The sequence below is a fragment of the Salvelinus sp. IW2-2015 genome, linkage group LG15 (genome assembly GCF_002910315.2).
Source record: "Salvelinus sp. IW2-2015 linkage group LG15, ASM291031v2, whole genome shotgun sequence".
Taxonomy (NCBI): domain Eukaryota; kingdom Metazoa; phylum Chordata; class Actinopteri; order Salmoniformes; family Salmonidae; genus Salvelinus; species Salvelinus sp. IW2-2015.
Window position 1 is genome coordinate 15,048,734 of NC_036855.1, and position 9,026 is coordinate 15,057,759.

The 9,026-nt window shown below is 42.3% G+C and overlaps 1 pseudogene; it reads right to left on the minus strand.

The window, feature by feature from the left end:
- Nucleotides 1–2,235: 2,235 nt before the first annotated feature.
- LOC111974862 (UDP-glucuronosyltransferase 2A2 pseudogene) lies at nucleotides 2,236–6,307 on the minus strand (annotated as a pseudogene).
- Between the last annotated feature and the right edge of the window lie 2,719 nt (nucleotides 6,308–9,026).

The following is a 9,026-nucleotide window of genomic DNA, read 5'->3' on the forward strand; positions in this document are numbered from 1 at the left end:
CCGTATTGCACCAGCCGACACCCGAACCCTGAAGGATCTGGAGGAAATCTGTAGGGAGGAGTGGCCCAAAATCCCTGCTGCAGTGTGTGGCCAAAAACCTAGTCAAGAAACTAACAGAAACGTTATGATCTCGGGAATTGCAAACAAAGGTTTCTGCTACAAATATTAAGTTCTGCGTTCTGATGTAGCAAATACTTATGTCATCAATAAAATGCAAATTAATTACTTAAAAAATCATACCAATGTGATTTCTGATTTTTGTTTTAGATGTCACGTTCTCTCATAGTTGAAAGTGTACCTATGATAAAATTACAGACCTCTACATGCTTTGTAAGTAGGAAAACCTGCAAAATCGGCAGTGTATCAAATACTTGTTCTCCCCACTGTATATGTATACACTCTACATTAACAATCTAAATGGACCAAAAAGGAACAATAGAAAAAACTGTCAATGGCAAAGTGAGAAAATTATGGTAACTAGTCTGGCCCTAGTTCAGGTATTTTTTTTATTTTTATGTAAGCCAGGGCTGGATCAGCCAGCGGCAGCTTCCCGCATGTGTGATTCATTTGCAGTCTGGACGCGGAGGGGTGAACATCTCCTGCTCTGACTGCACCTGGGAGGGACTGCTGTGTGAGGACTGGGCCGCCTGTGAGTGCTTTTGGGACGGGGGTGGGGCCCACGGCAGCACCCGCTGCTCGTTGAGAAGAGTAACGATACGTGCTTTCACGTCAGAGTCTCCAAAAGTCTCCAATAACACCAGAAAAAGTCGCTAGATTTGTCGCTCGTCGCTTTTTTGAAAATGTGTCCCTAGAGGGGTCTGAATACTCGCTAAATATAGCGCGAAAGTCGCTAAGTTGGCAACTGTCACGTTCGTCGTAGTGAGGAGACCAAGGTGCAGCGTGATGTGAATACATACTTCTTTTAATAAAGAAATAACACTGATCAAACTAAACAAAATAACAAAACGACCGTGTACGCTATATACAACGAGTGCAGACATGCAACTTCACATAGACAATAACCCACAAACCAAACAGGAAAATGGCAACCTAAATAGGATCCCCAATCAGAGACAACGATAAACAGCTGCCTCTGATTGGGAACCAATTCAGGCCACCATAGACCTACATATGCCTAGATTACACACACACACCTAGACATACAAAAACCCTAGACAATACAAAACAATCATACCCACCCTCGTCACACCTTGACCTGACCAAAATAATACAGAAAACATAGAATAAATACTAAGGTCAGGGCGTGACAGCAACACTGCATGGACCCAATGCTCAGCAGGCCACATAGCCTACCATGTGGACCAGTATGTGGTCTACTGATCATTTTAGGTAAAAAAAAAAGTGAGGTAGCGACCTCAGGTTCATAGAGCTAAATAGTTTATTAATAATGTATGAATTTAAATGATTTTATATTTTTAATCAAGTGATTTGCATGCAGCAACTCTGCATTCTATTGAAGTTCTATTGATTTGGGTTGCTATAAATCAGATAAACAAAATTGGCGTAGAATGCTTTACAAGCTTTAGCCTACCTACGAGCCTACCTACAGCTCTTTGCCTCAGTCCCTTAACTCTTTGTTTACCTATGCCTTACTTACCTCTGCCTTTCCTAAACTTTGAGAGAAGCTACGCAGAGAGCTGAAGGAAGAGCTGAAGCTGAGATGCAGCATCCTGCTAAACCACAGCGGGTACCATGGACAAATCCCCTGGGAGGTGAGGCTATGCTCTCTGGACACACAAACACAGGCATACACACATGCCACATGCACGTCGTACACACGGCCCTTTGGCCTTGTTATACAAATGTAATAACTTTTTGTAATCAGATCCAGGAGTTTCATCAAGCTCTTGTCACCTATCAGAGAGACCTCTCTCTCTCTCTCTTCTCTCTCTCTCTCTCTCTCTCTCTCTCTCTCTCTTCCTCTCTCTCTCTCTCTCTGCCTCTTCTCTCTCTCTCTCTCTCTCTCTCTCTCTCTCTCTCTCTCTTTCTCTCTCTCTCTCTCTTATTCATCTATCTCTCAACCAGGCAACTCAAGTTTTGTGCTGTAGTACAACTTTACACAATACAGTAATATCAAATTTGGAGCACAATACTAATGTGAGGTCGACATTTAAAAAATGGAATGCAAAGATATATTGTCAAAAGTAACCAACTGTATTGTTTCAAATACCACATAAATTATGACTTCTTATTGATGTTAGGAAGAATTACCATCAAATAATGTTTTGAATATTTTATTAATGATAATTTGATAATATATTAATATTCATTAATACATTGATATCATTCATGTTTCACTTTCCTCCTACAAAACACCTTACYCCACAAAAACCTTACAYCTAAAGTGCTAACCAGCATTATGAGCAACACAATGGCCAGTAGCGTGGCTACGACGTCAACAGAGTGGTAGGTGAACCAGGACATCTTATAGGACTCTGTCCTCAGATGTGCCGCTCCTTTGTTCCTCATGACAAACTCAATCCAGAACATGGCGCGGTCCAGTGGTTTCATGGGCTGGTCTCTGTGCAGCCTGGATAGCCTCTGCATGTTCTCCCTGTAGGTCGGCTCATAGAGAACAGCCTTCACTGCCTCCAGGAAGATGTCTCTGTCTACGGTGGTGATGTCCACTATCTTAGCCACTCCCTTAGCCCTCATCCTATTGAGGTTATCATGCTGGTCGAAGACCAACGGGAGGCCGACAATAGGGACACCATGGTAGATYGCCTCCTGGACTCCATTGGTTCCGCCYTGGGCAACAAAGGCTCGGGTCTTGGGGTGTCCAAGGAGGTCATTCTGGGGGAGCCAATCCACTAGTAAYGTGTTGTTGCKCARGGAGGTGGGTCTCTTCCCAGTGTGCCTCCATACGACCCTCTGAGGCAGTTTGGCGAAAGCAGCTGCGATGTCCTCAGCGATGTCCTCAGGAAGTTGTCCCACCAAGGTCCCCAGGGACATCATGATGACCCCATGGTCCCCGGACTTCTGGACAAAGTCCTCCATGTCCTGGGGAAGKGGCTTCGAGGGCTTGCACTGGAAYCCGCCCATGTAGACCACGTTTGGCATGGTGGGCCGCGGAAACTCAAAGGTAAAGTCATTCCTCATGAGCCATATGTCTGCTGCCTGGAACAATGACATGTAGTGAACSTCAGGGCCGAAGTAACGATGMACGAACGGAATGTAGTTYGGGTCRARGACYTATGCAAWTTGWAACCTTGTAAAAAYATAAAACAGAACATTTATGACTCTCTCTTGAAAAGTCATTTTGTCTGTCAACAGTGCTCCTGGCAATGGGACATATGAGAGAGGCGAGGGGGCTATGACAAAGTGACCCTCGCCCTGGACTGTCCATCGGACATTGAAGACAAAAGGAAGACCAATGCGGTGAGCCAGAAACACGCCCCCACCAATGGCAGGATCCGTCAAAACCAGGTCATAGTTTGCATCGCGAAGTGATTGCATTAATTTGGCATCTTCGAATATTGTAGTCATCATTACAACCAAATCCTTCCTTGTGTATCTCATAGATCTCCTTCACCACCTCAAMCTCCAGACTCATACGAGACCAGAAACCTCCACCCTCCCTTTGGATCTGCAATTGTCTGGTCACAAACAAACTAAAGACCTCCTCAACAAATCCACCACCAGATACTGGGATGGTAATGCACGAGTAGTGAGGGGATTTCTCCTTGATGTACCAGTTGGTGGTTGGACGAATCACTGTGATGCTATGGCCTCTGGAGTACAGCTCTTCGATGAGGACTTTCATATTCACCCAGTGGCTTCCATCCAATGGGAAGACCAGCACATTCCCCCCAGAGACAGTGGTGAGAGAGAAGAGCAGAACAGCAACCGTGACCAGGGCTGGTTGATGCATCTCTTAGGTGAATCCTTTGATAAAAGATACAAAGGAAGAATAGTTAGTTACAGAGAAACTCCATCTCTTATTTCCTAATAAATAGGTTTCAATTACATTAACATTTTAGTCACTAAGCAGACACTCTTATCCAGAGGGACTTACAATTAGTGCATTCATCTTAAGATAACTGGGTGAGACAACCACATATCACAGTTGTAGAAGGTACTTTTTCAGTCAATAAAGTAGTTGTTCTCAGTTCTAGTGCTAATGCTAGTAGAAAAATACAACTTTTCTGTGTAGATCAATAATTGACTGTGTTAGTCATGTACAGTGCCTTCAGAAAGTATTCACACCCCTTGACTTTTTTCAGATTTTGTTGTGTTACAGCCTGAATTTAAAATGAATTCAATTTAGATTTTGTGTCACTGTCCTGCACACAATACCCCGTAATGTCAAAGTGGAATTATGTTTTTAGACATTTTTACAAATTCAGAAAACATTTTAAGCTGAAATGTCTTAAGTCAATAAGTGTTCAACCCCTTTGTCTAAATAAGTTCAGGGGTAAATATTTGCTTAATAACAAGTTAAATCAGAAGATACTCACTCTGTGTGCAGTAAGTGTTTAACATAATTTTTTTATGACTATTTCATCTCCGTACCCCACACATACAATTATCTGTAAGGTCCCTTAGTCGAGCAGTGAATTTCAAACACAGATTCAACCACGAAGACCAGGGAGGTTTTCCAATGCCTCGCAACGACGGGCACCTATTGGCAGATGGGTAAAAAGTCATCTTGAGAGTCTGTGGCAAGACTTGAAAATGTRTGTCTAGCAATGATCAACAACCAACTTGACAGAGCTTGAAGAATTAAAAAAAGAATAATGTGCAAATATTGTACAATCCAGGTGTGCAAAGCTCTTAGAGACTTACCCAGAAAGATTCTAATATGTATTGACTCAGGGCTGTGAATACTTATGTAAATGGTATATTTCTTTATTTCATTTTAAATAAATGTGTAAAAATGTCTAAAAACATGTTTTAACTTTGTCATGATGGGGTATTGTGTGTAGATGGGTGAGAAATAAAATATATTTAATACATTTTGAATTCAGGCTGTAACAACAAAATGTTAAGGGTATGAATACTTTCTGAAGGCACTGTACAGTATATACGTACATATGAAGTGGGTAAAATAGTATGCAGACATTATTAAAGTGACCATTGTTTAATGTCTATGTACATAGCGCAGCAGTCTCTAKGGTGCGGGGTAGAGTACCAGGTGGTAGCTGGCTATTAACAGTGACTAAGGTCCAGGGCAGAGTACTGGGCGGATGCCGGCTAATGGTGACTATTTAACAGTCTGATGGCTTAGAGATAGAAACTGTTTTTCATTTTCTTGGTCCCGGTTTTAATGCACCTGTACTGTCTCCGCCTTCTAGATGGTAGCGGGTCGAACAGGTCATGGCTGAGGTCCTTGATGATCTTCTTGGCATTCCTGTGACACGTGAGGTCCTTGATGATCTTCTTGGCATTCCTGTGACACGTGAGGTCCTTGATGATCTTCTTGGCATTCCTGTGACACAGCAGTGTGCCCCCAGTAATGCGTTTCGGCTGACCGCACCACCCTCTGGAGAGCTCTGCGGTAGCGGACGGTGAAATTACTGTACCAGGCGGTGATACAGTCCAGCAGGATGCTCTCATTGGTGCATCTGTAGAAGTTTGTGATAGTCTTAGGGGCCAAGCTGAATTTCTTCAGCCTCCTGAGGTTGAAAAGGCGCTGTTGCGCCTTCTTCACCACACTGTCTGTATGAATGGACCATTTCAGGTAGTCAGTGATGTGCATGCCGAGGAACATGAAGCTTTTCACCCTCTCCACTACGGTCCTGTTGAGGTGGATGGGAGCGTGCTCCCTCTGCTGTCTCCTGAATTCCACGATCAGCTCCTTCGTTTTGTTGACATTGAGGGAGGTGTTATTTTTCTGGCACCACTCCACCAGGGTCTTAGACATTTATGTTGTGTAAAGGCTATTGAATCAAGTCAAGTTTATAGTTCTTCAATATAAGTTTGTAGGTATTCTATAATTCTCTGTAAACCTAGATCGATATGAGTTCCAATGGGTTGAGAACGTTGTAGGTCTGATGATGCCATGTTTTCAACACCAGGTACTGAGATCAGAAACTGTTTCAACAACAGGTTTAACTATTCCGATATTCCACTACTTTAACTGTTACTTTAAACTAGATTTTATTCACATAAACACTTACCAAAAAAGATCCCAGTCTGCAAGTAGCCTTAAATCTAAAGTGATGTTTGGCCAACCCCCCCTAAACAGCAGTTTGCAAACAGTGAAAGTAGTCCTATGGCTGTGGCTTTGAGCTGGAGTAACCTAACTTATGCTGCCACAACTAATCTGTGCTCTCTTGTTCAAAGTTCACAAGTTCTGACATGCAGCGTAATAACACCCCTGTAATTGCGTAAGGCTTTTATGTGTTGGCTTCCTGTTATGTATTAGGAAATGGTCATTAGTTCAACATTGTTATAGTGAACTAAAACGTAAACTTAAATGGAAACTAATCATGAAAAAACTGTTTAGTAAACTGAAATYAAATAATTAACAAATCTGTTTGAAAAACTAAAATTGGAGTTGGTCCAGGGAGTGGGTCCAAGGCCGGTCATGTGTGMCATTCTCCTAAGTACTCTATGCAGCCTACTGCAAATMATGTTTGATATCCATGTCATTTGAATACAGTCAGAGGTGATACTATAAGTATTATGGGCCATAATTCATGGATAATACGGTCTGTTTTCAACACACCTTAMCAATYTTTTCAGTGTCTATATATAAATTACTGCCTGTCTGTGCACACACTTCTTATTCTGTGTAAAAGGTGCGTAACTGGCTGCAGGGAAGTCAGGCYCAGGAGAGCAGAAATGGGTAACAACCGGAGCACTTTAATAAGGCAAAACACACTGTACCCAGAACGACAAAATACGGGTCAAAATAACCCGTCGCAAACCAGTCTAGAGTGCACATACACTTTACAACAAACAACACCACACACAGACATGGGGGGGAACAGAGGATAATATACARGTAGAGTAATGAGGGGATGTAAACCAGGTGTGCAGGAAAACAAGACAAAACAAATGGAAAATGAAAAGGTGGAGCGGRGATGGCTAGAAGACCGGTGACGTCGACCACCGAACGCCGCCCGAACAAGGAGAGGAGGCAACTTCGGCGGAAGTCGTGACATTCTGAAAAGTGTGGAATCATCTACCTGTGAAGGGGAGTCTACATGGTAGTAATAGTAGTAGTATAAATGTTATGAGGTTTTTTGTGTTAATTCTTAGATTTTATTTGACCATGGGAAAAATAGCTACAGTACTGCAGGGAAACAACATGCAGGTTTTCTTGAACTGAGCCTTAAATATTACTTGTCAGACTTGGCCACCGGGGGGCAGTCCTCTCATGCAAAAGAATAAAGCCTACTGAAAAACATTCACCAGAGGTATTCTGCATAATGGTGGTTCCATGAGGACACACTACCTGCACTATTCCCACACAACACCGACAGATGCAACTGCAAAAGTGGGTATCAATTTACACCCCCAATAGGGCTGTTGTGCAAACTACTTTCAAATTTCACAGGGAGTTTCCAGGATTGTGTTGCAGATTTGTCAGACAGTGATGTGGTAATATACTGTACATCGTTGACATGATATGAAAGCACAGAATTAACTGAGATTTGGTGCCAGTCACTGTTCTTCTTATTCCTTTTTTGGAAGAAAGATATTTATTGTTTGAACTGCACCTGTTTGCTTATATATTTATAAATCTTTGTCTGTGTCTTTGTGTGTGCGTGGGTGGGAATTACAGGGAGAATTTATGTTGGCATTTAGGGGAACTAATGACAAAGGTTAGGATAATTTACGTTGCAGATTAGGTGAAATGAGTTAAATTTAGAATAAGGGGAAAGGTTAGCTAAAATGCTCCAGTTGTCCCTGACGCGACTCAAACACTCAACCTTTGGATTGCTAAACGGTTGCCTATTGCGCCTCCCCGACCAACCTCCCTACTTTCGTTTCTGTCTAAAGTAACTAGACCAAGTAGGTATCATACGTCTTGGAGGTGCTCAGAAATACGTAAAGTATGTTTCGTATGACTCTGAGGCCAGGCTGACCTACACCTGCATGCTGGTGTGTGTGACCTCATAAATGAATGCCTTGAGTAACCACAGCCCCTCCGTGATGTTGTCTCATCTTCCATTCAGTTGTTCTTCAAAAGTATGACTGTGAGACAAAACCATTCATAATCTTTTGTTTAGCGTATAACGTTAAAAATAAGAACTCTCCCTAACTCACATTAACAGTTCCTGTTGGAAAAATTTACTTTCATGTTGAACATGGATGTGACTCGCATAGGTGTATTTTTGGTGCTGCTATTCCCCCTGATAGTTTCTCTTTATTCTGCTGCATTAAACCCTCCTGGTTCATATGACCACTGACACTATGTCATAGTCTTTGTATTGTGAAAATGTATGTCAGCGGCCCACTGTGTCATTTAACAATATAGAGAACATGACAAGGAATATTTAATATTGTCAATAGACTATACTCTACACAGTCGTCAAATGACTATCATGAAATCAGCCTCCATACTGTAAATATGATGTGGCGGATTATCAGTAGAGATTTGCATACTTAGGGTAGATTGATACATGTCGTATGTGTGAAGTGAGCGGAGGAGGAATCATGTTATATACAGTGCTTCAGTGACCTCAGTACCTCAGCTGCTTAGCAAATACATACAGTAGCCAATCACTATTACAGATTTTTTCATATAAAAACAACATTAATTCTTCACTCAGATATGCTATTATACTTACCATGGTTTCTATGGCATTACAGGGTCCGATACCTGCAGCTGGTTGGGTGTGCACACACACACACACACACACACACACACACACACACACACACACACACACACACACACACACAACACACACACACACACACACACACACACACACCACACACTCAGATGTCACTGGTGAACTTCACACACTAGTGAGGGCCTCAGTGATTAGAGACTGAACTCATGGTCAGAGCAGTGAAAGGGTAAAAAAAAGGTGCTTTGAAAAAGGCAT